At 40.1% G+C, this 15999-nt stretch overlaps 2 protein-coding genes across 4 annotated transcripts in view; one reads left to right on the top strand and one right to left on the bottom strand.

Moving 5' to 3' along the window:
• The window catches only part of SLC4A8 (solute carrier family 4 member 8), a 130355-nt gene extending 117511 nt beyond the window's left edge, over positions 1–12844 (bottom strand). The window contains exons 1-2 of one of the 2 annotated variants that reach the window (XM_039331945.1): positions 12747–12844; positions 6514–6676 (exon numbers count right to left, since the gene is read on the bottom strand). The gene's annotated coding sequence lies outside the window, so the exon portion shown is untranslated. Of the gene's footprint in view, positions 1–6513; positions 11672–12746 lie in introns of those variants that run through there. The other variant, XM_039331944.1, reaches the window with a different exon arrangement.
• Positions 12845–12929: 85 nt separating this feature from the next.
• Positions 12930–15999, top strand: part of GALNT6 (polypeptide N-acetylgalactosaminyltransferase 6) — a 68451-nt gene continuing 65381 nt past the window's right edge. Inside the window, exon 1 of one of the 2 annotated variants that reach the window (XM_039331947.1) lies at positions 12930–13077. The gene's annotated coding sequence lies outside the window, so the exon portion shown is untranslated. Of the gene's footprint in view, positions 13078–13129; positions 13582–15999 lie in introns of those variants that run through there. The other variant, XM_039331948.1, reaches the window with a different exon arrangement.

Below are 15999 nucleotides of genomic sequence, written 5' to 3'. Positions count from 1 at the left end.
GAGCGTGCAGATAGCGGTTTGTGTGTGTTTTCTTCTGGTAGATGGTGTGTCCTAGGGAGCCATTGGATTTCTTGTAGACTAAGACATCCAGGAAGGGAAGTTGGTTGTTAGCTTCTGTTTCCATGGTGAACTGTATTTTGGGGTGTAGGCTGTTGAGGTGTGTGAGGAAGTTGTCCAGTTTTTCTTTCCCATGTGGCCAGATTATGAAGGTGTCGTCTACATATCTGAGCCAGAGTTTGGGTTTGTGATCCGATTTTTCTAGAGCTTGGGTTTCAAAGTGTTCCATGTAGAGGTTGGCAATGACAGGTGAGAGGGGTGATCCCATGGGTGCTCCTTCTGTTTGTTTGTATTTTTGTCCATTATAGATGAAGTATGTGTTGGATAGGCAGTGGTTGGTCAGATCTAAGATGTGTTTGGGGGGGTTATATTTGTTTTGGATAGCTGTCAAGGCTTCTTTGATAGGCACTTGGGTGAAGAGGGATATGACATCAAAGCTCACGAGTAGGTCGCTGGGCTGTTAAGATCAACAAAGATCTCCTCACACTCCACCTCAAACTCAGCAACAAGATCCACCCCGCACTTTGGGACAAATCCAAACAACTTGCCGTCTGGAGAGCCGAAACACAGACCACCCTCAAGACAGATACACACACCAACAAACTCCGAAGACTACAAGAACGCCAGAAACAAACCCCTCCTCCCTCACAGCCACACATGAAACAAACAGTGCATAACATCTCAGATAGGATCCTCACCAAAGCCGAAACCAATGTCCTTTCCAAAGGATTCAACTTTGCAGTCGCTCCCAAACACATCCCCACTGAAACCATTATATGTGGAGTTGAAACCAGCCTGACCAAAATCAACCCCGACGATGCTAACAGAATCAGACTCGAAATCACCAACATCCTCTGTACCAGCAAGCCACCCAAAAGCAACTTACCCAAAGAGGAACAGACAGCACTACGTAACCTGAAAGAAGACACCAGCATAATAATCCTACCAGCAGACAAGGGCAACGCCACGGTGGTTATGAACACATCTGACTACCAAACAAATTAACCAACCTACTCCAAGACTCCACATACAAACCCCTAAATACAGATCCCACCACCTACCTGGAAAAAACCACCAGAACCAAGATAAAAGCCTCCCCCATTAGCGAAGAGATCCAGCAAAGAATCATTCCCAGAGAGAAATCATCCAGATGCCCCAAACTCTATGGTCTCCCCAAGATACACAAAGAAGGAACCCCACTCAGACCTATAGTCAGCTCCATAGGCTCACCTCTACAAAACCTAGCCAAATTTCTCGCCAAACAACTACAGCCCTATGCAGAATCCATCACCTCACACGTAAAAAACTCATTCCACTTTATAGAGATCATAAAGAAACAAAACTTACAGCCCAGCGACCTACTCGTGAGCTTTGATGTCATATCCCTCTTCACCCAAGTGCCTATCAAAGAAGCCTTGACAGCTATCCAAAACAAATATAACCCCCCCAAACACATCTTAGATCTGACCAACCACTGCCTATCCAACACATACTTCATCTATAATGGACAAAAATACAAACAAACAGAAGGAGCACCCATGGGATCACCCCTCTCACCTGTCATTGCCAACCTCTACATGGAACACTTTGAAACCCAAGCTCTAGAAAAATCGGATCACAAACCCAAACTCTGGCTCAGATACGTAGACGACACCTTCATAATCTGGCCACATGGGAAAGAAAAACTGGACAACTTCCTCACACACCTCAACAGCCTACACCCCAAAATACAGTTCACCATGGAAACAGAAGCTAACAACCAACTTCCCTTCCTGGATGTCTTAGTCTACAAGAAATCCAATGGCTCCCTAGGATACACCATCTACCAGAAGAAAACACACACAAACCGCTATCTGCACGCTCTCTCACACCACCACCCAGCACAGATCAACTCTGTAGCCAAGACACTCATCTCCAGAACAAAACGCTTAGCTGACGAACAACACCTAAAAAACGAACTACACACTCTCACCAATGTACTAACATCCAATGGATTCCATAGAAATAAGATTACAAACCTAATCCAAAAAGAAACCCCCACTAAAATCCAAGACAAAGAACAAGAAAACGGCAAAGCCCTCCTCCCATACATAAAAGGCACCACAGACAGAATCAGTAAGATCCTCCATAAACACAACATCAAAACAGCATTCTGCACAAACAGAAAAATATCCACCATCCTTAGAAACCCCAAAGATAAAATTGAATTAGAAAATCAAGGAGTATACGAAATCCCATGCACCACTTGTCCCACCACATACATCGGACAAACCAACAGAAGAATAAGTGCACGCATTGAAGAACATAAGAACTCAGTCAAAAAAGAGGAACCAACATCTTCCCTGGTCCAACACCTTAAAGCCACAGGACATGAAATTGACTTTAAAAATACCAGAACCATTGCCAAAAGTGAACATTTTAATAACAGAATAATCAGAGAAGCCATCGAGATAGAAAAACGCCCACACAGCATGAACAAGCGAGATGATACCTCCCGCCTACCAGCCATTTGGAAACCCGCCCTTATTGACAAACGACTCCCTAATACAAAAAATGATACCAGACCCACACTCACAAAAACCACACAGGATGTCACCACCACACATCCACGCAAAAAGCAAACCCAAAGCCACACCGATGATGAGGCACGACCACAAACCAGAAGCCAGACCAGAGCTGCATCATTAGCCACTTTAAAAGCCCTCCAATCCATACATGAAGCAAACTGACACCCTCCATGAAAATGAGGCACGACCACAAACGCGAAGCCAAAAAATAGCAAGGCAGCCCCAAAATCTTAAACCCCTCTGCAACTCAGACTAACCTGAGCACAACCAAACAGAACACTCCCCCAGCCAATCAGAGCACAGCCAACCCCCAGCCAATCAGAGCACAGCCAACCCCCCAGCCAATCAGAGCACAGCCACGCCCCTAACCAATCAGAACACACCTCCACCCAATCAGAACACAGCCAAGCTCCCACCCAATCAGTTCATACCCCCACTGGCAGTTAAAAGGAAGAAACAGCTAAGACCACACATTGCTGCTCGAAGCACGAAGCTGAAAACACCAGCCTGAAGATGACGAATGGGACTTCGTCGAAACGTCGCCAAGACACTTCCAATTTTACGCGGGAGAAAACCCGAACAACCAAAGACCTCCTACACACACACACACACACATATATATATATATATATATATATATATATATATATATATATATATATCAGATAGAATCCTGAGTCTGTTTACATAATTTATTTCCAAAATTCAGTAGTGTTGAAATAAATGAACAAGCTGAAGAAAACTTCCCGAGTATGACTTTTAGGATTCTTTGTAACCTCTTTACCAGTGGTGTGGCCATAGGAAATGATTTGCTACAGTATAAAGATTAGGTAGGTAGGTAGGTAGGTAGGTAGGTAGGTAGGTAGGTAGGTAGATAGATAGATAGATAGATAGATAGATAGATAGCCTTTACTGTCATTTTTTTTACTGTGGGTGCAATGGCACAAATTAAAAATGAAATTTAGTTGCTTGCTCTCAAAGTGTGCACATACATAACACACATTTAAACACACACACAACATGAGAAATAGCATATTAGTCCATTTGTGTATTCCTGTCACATACATGTGCCCAGGTTGAGTTACATATAGTCTCTTCTAGGTCATCTGACTAGGAGGGAGGAGGATTAGAATGGGCCAGCCAACAACATTCTGAGTTACTATCAGCTGCTTCTTCCTTTAGGATGTCTTGGAAGGCTTTTATTTTAATATTTTTCGAATATTTTTCTCTCTAGAAGTATTTATTTAATAAAATTTTATCTTTCTTTTGCCAGCTTTACCTCCAAATTCCTCACACACCAAACTGGGACCCGTTTTGTTGTTTTCAGAGAGTAATTCAGTTAAGAAATTAGCAAACAGCATCCCAGACTCTTTTACAGGGCTTTTTTTTTCTCATAGAACGCTCAGAACAGAGTTCCAGCACCTTTTATGTGTGAGTTCCAGAACCTTTTTTTTTTTTTTTTAGAAAAAAAGCACTGCTCTTTTATATGATTTATTTACGACATCCTGTTGGGTTTGAAAAAAAACCATAATAAAAAGAATGGCCTTTTCTTCAGGAAAATGATTTGCACCACCTTGTGTTGATTAGAAGGTTTGCAACCAGATCTAATTTTTCACAGAATGCTTGAACAGATCTGTAAAACAATATATATCCAGAATGGATAAAACAATTTATTAGGGTAACTGAAATCTTTACTTTGCTTATATTATTTAATCAATACTTAGTTGGCCAATTTTATCAACTGATAATATAAATTGTGACTCGAGTGATCTTTGAACCAGAGGTGTGTTTGAAACCCAAAGATGATAGTTAGCCAAGAACCTGTGAGTTCTCCTCAGCAGACTTCTTCCCAGTATCTGATACAGTTCACTAACATTAATGTGTGTTGATTTTCTATTTTTGAAATCAAACTTAAGAAAGATAGGCCCAAATGCATGTCCTATTACGTCTCAAACAGTCTCTCAATCCTGTTTCTCCTTCAAGAGGCTTGAAAAATTCTTAAGTTTGTTGCTTGCCTGTGACTGGAGGCATGTTGTAAAATCTGTATTATATCTAGAAGGACAAACAGAGTGGGAAACTTTAGCAGTATCAACATAATTTATTCAGACCAACACATTCCTAGGGCACACTTTTATTCACACTACTCTTAAAATAAAGCAACAATAATCAGACAATTGCATTGTTCGATTTTCAAGTGATTCCTAAATAATCTGGCAGATTACAAAAGGCTAGTTTAGCTAAGTACATCACAAATTGTATAAGGGTTATCAAGATGGGGCCTTGGCTTGGATTTAGGATTATATCCTTGATCTTAAATATTAGCCCTTAGCAACAGTCAGACAAGTTAGGTCAGTTTCTCTACATTATTGACATACAAAAATGGGAAATTCTGAAGCAGCTGAAGAAACAAGCTTGAAATGTCAGTGTTCTATGTCAAATACCATTGCAACACAGAAACCTGTTTTGCTCAGGGCTCCAGAAAGCATTCAACCTAGAATAGAGTTTATAACATGGGAAGCTGCTAAATATCTATGCCTTTCAACAAGTGACAAAAAGCACTGCCTTTAGCTTACGGATCGTCATGACCTTTGGACTTTAACTGCAATAAATTCATGTGACGCTGACAGAGGAGAAAGTTCTAATTCCATTTTAATGGAAGTTAATATAACAGTTATTTTAATTATTTAGAAAAATGAATAGTAAGTATGTATTTTAATTTTTCTTGTACAATCAAAGTTGCCATTTTTTAAAATAACATTGAATTCCTATGTATTGCCCCTAATTTCTGAACAACCTGATACTTTTCACATTCTGAATTTAAGGCCTCTTCTTTGTCATAAAAGAATTTTTGAATGAGCAAAGTTCTAGAATAGTGACAGATAAGAGGAAAACTTTGCGGCTGGAAAATAATTGAAAACAGATTACCTTTCAATCCACTGACATTTATCTTTCTTTCACAGTTTAATGGAGAAAATTCCAGAGAGACTTTCTTAACAGAAGTATAACCAACACATGAAAAAGAGGTTATTCTCATACAAGGATGGGTGCAATTGTTGCTTTATCTACTTGTAATGCAAACCTGTGAACATCTATCCAGCAATTATTTCACTGTGTTCAAGAATTCTTAATAAAACTAATTCTCTGTTAGAGAATAAATAATACAAAAGATTTCCACTATTATTCACCAAGAAACCAAAGTATGCTGAAATTATTTATTTATTTCACACAGAGAGTTCAAGTTCCAAATAAAGCTTCTCCTTTTTATCTATGTTTCTGGTTTTAAGAATAGGTCAAGGGATAATTTTATTTGAAACTTTGATTACTGAGGGAAGTAAATACATTTGGCACATCTTGAAGAATAATGTAAAAAGTACTGCCTTAGATGGTTGAAGCAGCACTTTCTGCAATAAAACACAACATAAAAATGACACATACAATGATATCACTGCACAAATGCCAGCACACATTAGTACTTGCCCTTCAATGTCTGATACAAGTACCTTACTTGTGGCATTTGTTTGATGAATCATCACATATGCTATCATTTGCTCTTTTGCTCTTGTTGAAGATGCTTATGTTTTGGAACACAGTAATGACTGGTTTGCTCCAGTACCCTTCCTCCTGGGGTAGTTGAGGAATTGTATCTAGCTAGTTCAGCCCAATTCACGAAACATTGTTTTGAAAGATTTTTTAGGAAAGGGCACCTATACACTCAGGCTTCAGCAGGATATTTGGGCTGTATGCTTGCAAGGTTGATGGATCAGCAACACAACCCTACTAAAGGTACCAGATGAAACAAGTCCAAACATGTCATGGACTAAGCACACAATGGTGTGGAAGACATGGCATGCTGTTACTGCAGGAACCTTTCTCTGAATATACTACTTACCTTACTTGATCTTAATCTGCTCAGTTGCTGCTTAAGTTAAATAACACCCTTAAGTCTTTTAGCTGGAAGCTCGGTGGTAAATATCTCCAATCTCTCCTGTCTCAGCCTTGAGACCACCTGCTTACATTTTTTAAGCAAACATTTCCAGGTAGCAACAGTGGATCTGAAATAACCAAAGGGCACAACAGAAGCAAGGAAGACATTTAGTCAATACTAAACATTTTTCCTCAACAAAATATGTCAAATCACGATGGTCAGACTTAGAACTTAGTACCATGGGGAAATGCCATAATTTTCCTTTGTTTGACACCATTTCACTAGAAAATACGACAGAGGCAAAAACATATAAAGGATGCTGCAGTTTGAAAAGGGCTACTGATAAATATTCAGGGTTGAAGCTGTGTAACAAAAGCGTAATTTGTTAAGATTGTCTAGCAACAAGAGAGAGTGAGTAAACAAATGTAGAAGTTCAGAGATGGCTCAGTCAACTACTATATTTAAGTTTAATAAAATTTAATTTAATAAAGAGGTTTTTTAAAGGCATTACTTGGCCATTCTTCTTTTGCATGAATATTGGGAAAGTAAGACAAATGCTTTTGAATTTTGCCTTTGGATTCTTGAACCTATTAGCAAACACAGTTCTACAATTTAATTTAAAATAAATATATTGTTCAGTTCACATACCAACAATTATGTATTATGAACAGAGTCATTTTGGAGACAATTTTATATGACATAAATGATGAATTTACTGCATAAATTACTGAGGGAACTAACAATATATCTGCATTTATCCTTAAATGACTCTGGGTGGTTTACAGCTAAAAACTCCAACATGGCTAAAATACAAATCCCAAAACAAAACAAATCAGACCAAAAGGAGAAAAAAGGCAAGACAAAAAGGCTTGACAAAACAACCAAGGCTTCAATAATTTCCTGAAGGTTAAGACCGACACAAATCTCTCTCTAGGTGAGATAATTCCAGATAGTAGGAACAGTAACAGACTAAGTTACCAAGAAAGAACAAGTTTGATGAAGTGATTAAAGCACCAAGCTAGAAATTTGTGGCAATATAAACTGGTTTTTAGATTTTGGGGTTTTATTGTAGTCTAAGTGCTTTCAACTATATGTGGAAATGGATTATTTGCAGAAATCAAATCATGGTGTGGCTTACACTTTTTTTACTTTATTGACTGTTCAACTAGGTAGTTTCGAAGTCTGATCACAATTGTCTTTGATGGAGGGACATTAAGGAACATTTTGCAAATGTGTTGGAGAGCAGAACTGCAGCTTTCAATCTGAAATGCCATTAGTGCCTTGATTCAGAAAAACTCAACATTTATTTGCATGATGTAGCAATGGCATGGATGGATTTTATTACAACAATTATTTCTAAGTGTTATAAAGAATTATGTAGGGAAGAATTTTTTTTTAAAAAAAAAAAAGCTTTAAGTACTGGAATCCATCAAAGATTCTGTGACACTTTTTCATATCTACATCTATATTATTTGAGGGGTATGGCCAGTCAACACCTAACATTAACATACTGGCAAGAGAAAGAAACTGCCTAATATTAGTTCTGCCTCTATAGTTTGTACATAAAATGATTGGAATAGGAAGGGCAAATAATTTGGATTGTTACACCTGAATTAAATTTTGCTTGGTTAATAATTGTAATATATATGCTTATGCAAAGGTTTGAATTTCAGAAGGGTATGGCTGGCTGATGAGAGCTAAGTAGCTCGAAATAGCTATACCAGTCTCCCTTTAACTCATTGTTAGCAATCCAAATTTAACATAAAAATTATTGTCGCAGTAGCGACTGCTGCCTGGGGATATCCCTGATACAGGCCAAAGATTTCTTCTTCCCATATTTGGGCTGACAGGGTGCATCGTAGAAAACACTTAAGACATATATAGAAAACACTTAAGACATATATAGAGAGGGAGAGGGAGAGGGAGGGGAGGGGAAGGGGGAGGAAGAGAGAGAGAGAGAGAGAGAGAGACTATTTCCCTCCCTCCTTCCTTTCAAAGCAAACTCCTGAAGTTGCTTCCTTAGTATGCCTCCTTCCAACCCAGGCTGCCTGCATCTTTTTTATAGTGTGGTGGAAATATTTCCAGATAAAACATTGGGTTGCAGCCATATACCCATTATTTCTGGTTACTGAGTGTGTTGCTGAAGTCAATATAGAGTCCAGAGGCATTTGTGAAAAGAAAGATAACCCAAGAGGTTGACATTCTGCTTTATAGGAGCCTACTTTCTGTTTAGGTTATAAAATCAATCTAAAAATTAAAAAGATTAGCTGAGGCAGGAAGCTTGCTTGATGCCAAGGAAGGGGTCTCTAGCTATATTAGAATAACTGGCTTCTGTGTTGGGCTCTGCAAGATAACTATTTGCTTCCAACTTCAAATGATTAATAAGCAAAGAGCAAGTTGCAGAACTTCTAATTCAGTACTTGCAATCTCATCCAATTCTATCATGCCATCTTTGTTTGAGCATTAAAATTAAATTAGAAAATATTAATATTTCCTGTTATTATCTGACTCATTAAACAAAGATTATCAGAAAATAAGATTGAATCTTCAGATCATTTGAAGAATGGTTTAAGAAAATGATTTATTCCAAACTCGATCATCATAACTTCTTAGCTGTGAAACAATGGAAACTATAGTTAGTTGAAGATATCAGCAACTTGTTTGCCTACCAAAAATGAGATCATGACTCAGGAAATATTGTTCATATTTGTCTCTCAACAGCCTCAAATATGCTTGATGGGAACACACCTTTTTCCCTAGTGTCTATTTCCTTTATATTCCAAATTTAGCCTAGAACTTCCAGAAATCTAATTAAAGAAAAGCATCAGCTGAGAAGAAGCAACCAAATAGAAAGAAATAGAAATACTTTTAACCAAATCCTTTTTTATAACTTGTCATTTACTGTATATATTAAACCATCTTGTTTATAAATTACATTGTCGTTTATTTCACATGGACCATTTCCATGCAGCCACCAGCCTTCTCCTTTAAATCTCTGGCAGCAATTTTGTGCTGCCCTATACAATCTCACTTCTGTGCTTCGGCCTCCCTTGCAGTGGGCTTTTGACCATAGAAGGAAGTGGGGAAATCCCACGAGAAAGGATGAGTTGAATGTTCCCAATGAAGGGAAACTGCCTGCCCCATCAGGAGAAACATTATACAACTGTCTACATAATTTCCCCCCCTGAAAATAATCATTCTTCCCTCAGCTCCTGGTCTCAGGCCAAGTGCTCCTCACCCCCTTATAGAAATTAAATCATCAGAGCATTGGGGCTGCTGAATCATTTTCACAGTCATTATTAATGAAACAGAGGAATACTACCTGGGTGGCTTCACTCTCCCCCACCCCCAATAGTAACTGCTGGGGAATGACTGAGCAAATGCAGTTTACAACATTCAGAATATGGGATTCCCAATGAAATACCATTCTTCCCCTTCTCCTACTGGCCAGCTGCAAGAAAGTACTGATTGGCTCAAACTGTTTTCAGCATTTTAGTTTGACATAGAAGTAGCCTTCCATTATTTTCTTTTTCATTCCAGCTCCTTTTTGCCTGTTTTCTTCAAGTGACTCTGCTTGCATGCCATGTCTCTGAATTAAACTGGGTTTTAAAAATTACTTCCTCAGTGCTTTTTACGTTGAGTGTATTGGAGAAGGGCTTCTTGAGGGCAGACCCAGAGCAATTATATCCACGTAATACAGGAGAGATAGAAACTGTAGCCCATCTGCTGTTAGAATCATTTTATGATAGTGGCTTCCACTAAGAACATATTTTCCTTCTTCCAAAAATTTTACTGACTGCCAAGTTATTATCTAGAAAGCACACCAACTGCTGGTAATCCTATTTCCTGCTAGGGCCTTGATCAAATGCTTACCACACTGGCCTAAGATAGGAAATATACTCTCAATGTACTTACTTCCATTTTAAGCTAAGTAAACACAAATGTGTTGTTTTCATCTGAGCATTTATTTAAAAGATGTATATGGCCGTCTATCTTAAGCAACTCTGGGCAGTGCATCACAATAAATGAATCTTTAAAGATGGACACTGGAGGGAGAGAAATGGTTGAAATTTGCTACGTTCCTAATCTGAAACACGAATTACTTCTGGGAGGGAGAATTAAAAGAATGAAACCAATTTATAACAGAACTTAGGCTAGCCTTGCAGTACCACAAAAGCAGAATCTCCCTCCGAGGGAAAAGTTCCTCAAGGGATTTTTTTCTGAGGGAAGTTAAAATTATAACCTGAAACATAGTAGAGGTTACACATAATGCAGATGAGGAGACTTTGGGTTTTCCTTTTCTGTATACCAGGAATTGGAAGGGAGACATTTCCAGCAGTAACCAGAAATGTGGGCTTCCTGAGAAAGACACATCATATTCTCCCTCCGTAGAACACACCAAGAGCTGTGATGGCCTTGACTAAGGCCTGCCTATGCCACTGTGGTTCCACCTGGTCAGATGCAAGCTCCTGGGATGCTGAAAACAAGATTGAAAAGCAACAGCATGGCTCTATGCCAGTGGTTCTCAACGTTTGTGTGACGGCGACCCCCGTCACACAAACGTTCTGCGCATGCGCGGCGCACATGCGCGGCGGCGCCCCCTGAGGGAAGAAAATGGCGGATCGCCTTCTTTGGCGACCTCCGAAAAATGGTCGATCGACCCCAAATGGGGTCGCGACCCATAGGTTGAGAACCGCTGCTCTATGCTCTTCTTCAGTTGATCCTGAAGAGCAGCCTTGCTTAGATTGAAACTATCTTAAATGAAATTTCCTCAAAAGCCCATTGCAGCAATCAGCCATTCCTTTCTCTTGCTCTTACTGCATCATCTGTTTGCACAGTCAATGGTGGACCTGCATTCAGAAAATGTTTGCTCTGATAGGAATGGAAAATCTATAGCTGTGCAGCAATTGGGGTACACCAGTTTAGTGTAGTGGTAAAGGTACCACCCAGTTAAAAACTGGGTGACCATGAGTTCTAGTCCTGCCTTAAGTATGAAAGCTGGTTAGATGACTTTGAGTTAGTTATTCTCTCTCAGCCTAACCCACCTCACAGGGTGGCTGTTGTAAGAAAAACAGGAGAAGGAAGAAGTATTAGGCATGTTTGCCTCCTTGAGTTACAGGTAGTCCTCAACTTAAAACCACAATTTATACCAAATTTCCATTGCTAAGCAAGAAAGTTGTTAAGTGAGGTTTGCCCCATTTCCCGACCTCTTTTGCCACAGTTGTTAAACAAATCACTGCAGTTGTTAAGTAAATTGTGAGATCATCACATGACCCTGGGATCGTGCAACTGTCATAAATATATGCCAGTTGTCAAACTCCTGAATTTCGATCACATGACCGTGCAGATGCAGTGATGGTCACAAGTGTGAAAACCAGTCATAAGTCACTTTTTTAATGCTGTTGTAATTGAATTGTCACTAAATGAATGGTTGTAACTTAAGGACTACCTGTACTTATAAAGTAATAAACGTGGAATAAATATCTAAATAAAATAAATTCCTAGCATCTCCAACCTTTGGCAGTGGGAGCTGCAGATTCTGGAAACTGAACTCCACCTACTGTTCAGGGCACTAATTATCTAAGGTTGTCTTCATGGGGACTTAATACATTAAGTACTTAATGTATTAAGTATAATGTACATAATATTAAGTACATATTAAGTATAATGTACATAATACATTAAGTATTATGATTTAATTTGATGTACTTTGTTGAATAAGTCAGATGTTAGGTCAGAAACCATACTTTACAACTCCTTCATGCTAAGCCCCACGGCAGTGCATTTGGTGCAAGTTAGCAAACCCTTTCTATTTGGTCTTTAAAGCCCTCCACATTTTCCTGACAGGCAGTAATTCACTGGAGAACCTATTTAAAAGCTGTCTTCTGTGTCATTGCTCAGATGTAATCTACAAGTTGAGTCATGAATACAGTGGCAATTTGGAACCTCTGTAGCTAAACTACATGAGATTATCTTTTGAGTAAAGTTTATATCCTAAGAAGTTGTGTGAGTGTGTATAAAACAATAAGCATACAGTTTTTCTCCCAAACACAATGGCTTTTGTGACCAAGACCTCACAACTGTGTTACTTCCTTTGGCCACAGAAAAAAATAAAGCATGCGTGCAAATGGTACATGGCTGGAGTGGTTTTAAAGCCACAATCCTCCCCATCCCGCCCTTTTCTCTCTCTCCCCCACCGCTTAATCCATCCGTTTATTTCTTGAACGCTGAAACTCGCGAAACAGCGACTGATGAGATTCCAGCCTCAAGATAAGAAGCAGGTTTGGGCTCCTCGTTGGTGACGTTGCGGCGCTAGGACCCAGCAGCCGGGCTCGCTTACACCTGTGCCGAAGGCGGCGGAGTTCCCCAGTGCCTCGCCTGAGGTCGGCTGCAGGTGAGAAGTCAGAGGCAGGCAGGCAGTTAAGCAGTTGCCCCTCCCTTCCTCGACTTTCTCCTGCTCCATCCCGTTACCAGCCTTGCGCGTGAAGTGGCTCCTCCGAGCCCGACCTCTCCTTAAGCTCTTGCCGGGTGAGTCTCTTGGCGCTCTTCTTTGTGTTTCTCGGGGTCTGGCCGTGGCGTGACCTCTGCGAGGCTCGCCGGACTTTGGGGCAAAGGCTGGGAGGCGCCCTGCTCTGCTCTGGACGGCGCGCGAAGAAGGCTGCAGGTTTAGCAGCGTTCTTTTCTTGGAAGGAGCCGCGCTTATCTCGCGTCCCGGACGCGGAGGCGGCGGGTGGGGTGGGGAACGGGATAAAGTGTAACTGCAAGCAAGGTCGAGTAGCTCCGGCATTGGGGCGTTCATATAGGTGGGGTTTCACTGGAAACAGAAATATCAAGCCTACCCTAGATAACTGCATTTTTGCTCCCCCCCTTTTTTTTTTTTAGTTTTCTTTTGCTTCCAAACCAAACCCGGAATCTTAGGTTTAATCCTAGCCTGCCACCGGAAGATTAGGCTTGAAATAGCGGGGGAACCGAGTTTACTTAGCTTGTTGGTCTGTCGAGGGGAAGTCCCGGTGGCTTGAAGCTGAGGAAAGAGTAAGTCGTTTTTAGTCTCTGTTACAACTTAAGTGCCACCCTTCGAGGTTGGGGTTTATTTTTGTTCATTTCCTTCATTACTTCCTACGGTACTTGAGTCTTCTTTCTCACTGCCATTTTGTTCTCTTAAATTAAGACAACTTTTCCCAACCGGGTGCTTTTCAGATATATTCGGAGAGTAAGTTCCAGAAACTGTATTTGGGCAAAGGCTGCTTGAAAATAACTCAGATTCGGGGTGGGGGGATGGTATCACTGAAACAATCCATTTCAGGTCCCAACCCATCAGAGGAGTGACTTTGGGGGAGGTAGTTACCTAACAGCACTGTTATGTTAAACAGTGTTAAACCTGAGAGCCTTATTTAGTACAAGAAGATGATTGAAAGGTAGTAAGGTAAGGATCTCCTGTGCTTGCTTGCTCAGCTCATTCTGCTGAGGAAGATCCTGGTTGTCTGCCTCTTAACTCTAACCCTGCCATCACAACTGCCACCACACAGCACTGAGACCCCACCACTACCTTTGGGTGGCAGGCTTTTAAACTGTGCAAAGAATGCTTAAACTGAAGTAGAATAAATTCAATGTGTGTATGCGTGACTTGCCTTGATTTTGAAGGTGCTCAGTAGGGTTAGATCTTGGGTGGGAGACAACCAGGAAATCCTAGGTCTGTAGATGAAACTGGGTCATTGAAAGCCATCCTGGAAGAAGGCATTGGCAGACCAGTTCTATATTATTGTGAAGAAAACTATATGCTATGTAGTTGTCTGTAATCAAGTCCAGCTTAACTGGTGGTCATCTCTACCATTATACTGTAGGTATCACTTTTAGCTCTGTTAGCAGTGTATTATTTGCTTTGAGACAAGAGTCATTCAGCTGCTTGTTAATATCACCGGCCATCTGCATTTAAATACGTATGTTGCAACTCAAAAGTTCTCCAGAATTCAAAAAAGTTACTGGACTGTGTCAGCAATGGATGAAAATCATGTAATTCTTTAAACTCTTTAATGTCTTTTAACTCTGGCAATAATTTTTGAAGAGGAAGCCCTTTATGTATATATTATTATGGTAATTCTTACTTTAGGAAAATGAAGTGCAAGGAAGGTTGATAATTATCACTATCCCTGTTAGAAAGGAAGTGAGAGAAAAAAATAACTTGCTGGAAGCCACTAGTTATCAGTTGAAGCAAGATGTAAAATGTAGAGTTTAAGGTTCCAAGGAGACTATACGCTTTGGGATATCATGCAGCTATATCTTGACTTCTCTTAGATGAATCACAGGATTGGGTGGAATTATTGTTTTATTGACTCTTAGCCTTCAACTCCCCAGTCATGATGGGAATAGAAATAGTGTGTCATTTCTGCCACTCCCCCATCCTATGAGCAAAAGAGAAAGTTCCTCAAAGCAGACATTCCTATACTGTAATTACAGAACATTACAGTATAGATAGCTAGAGGGAGCCAGTGAGTTAAAAGTTGGGTTAAGCCTGAGCTATGACTTGAAGCTGGAGACTTTTATTAGCAGAAAAAATAGTTTGGGACACACAAAGTAAAAATAGCTAGTATTTCAAGTCTAAATCTTGCTCACCAAAGGGGATGTTTGAACAGAAGCAATGAGAAAAATTGTCTCACTTCCTTAAGGCTGCTTGCATGAAATGAAAGTGAACCAGTTGGATCTTCAACAGTAAATTAAGTAAAAAAAAAAAAAAGGAACAGAATTGTCATCTTGCCTTTGTTCAAAGATTCAGAGGTTTCACCTGAAGTATTAGCACAGTGCTCCCCCAAATTGCTACAGTTGTAGGACACTATTTAGAAAATGTGGGGATCCCACAATTAAACATAAACCCTCTCTCTATGCTTAGTCTAAGATAGGGGTAGGCAACCTTGGCCCTTTTATGACTCGTGGACTTCAACTCCCAGAATTCCTGAGCCAACTATGCTGGCTCAGGAATTCTGGGAGTTGAAGTCCATGAGTCATAAAAGAGCCAAGGTTACCTACCCCTGGCCTAAGAGCATGTAAGTTAACATTTGTTAGTGAATAAAATACTGGCAGTATTGTGTTTATTTTCATACCCCCATTTAAAAAGATTTTTTAAAAAAATGTCTTACCAAGGATGTAATCCAAAATTAAGGCTTTAATTACAAGTTGAGACAGGGGCTGTGCTGGCAAGTGGACTGGTCTAGTTAACGTGACCACTGAGTGGGTCATTAGTGACACTGAAGATCAGCTGTGGCTGGTATTTTGGGATGCTGCTATGAGTCATCAGTGGCCCTACTTTGAGAGTCTCTAAATTACCAGGTAATCCACATAGTGATGGTAGCAGAAAGACGCATCACAGGAAAGGAGAATCATTCCTCTTAAATGTATAAGTAATGTTAAAGAGTGAAAGTGAAGACCTGGGCTCCCTAGAACAGGGGTGTCAAACTG

Source organism: Crotalus tigris, unplaced genomic scaffold (assembly GCF_016545835.1).
Source record: "Crotalus tigris isolate CLP2741 ecotype Arizona unplaced genomic scaffold, ASM1654583v1 scf7180000024441.2113493, whole genome shotgun sequence".
NCBI lineage: Eukaryota > Metazoa > Chordata > Lepidosauria > Squamata > Viperidae > Crotalus > Crotalus tigris.
This window is presented reverse-complemented; position numbering and strand designations above follow the sequence as displayed.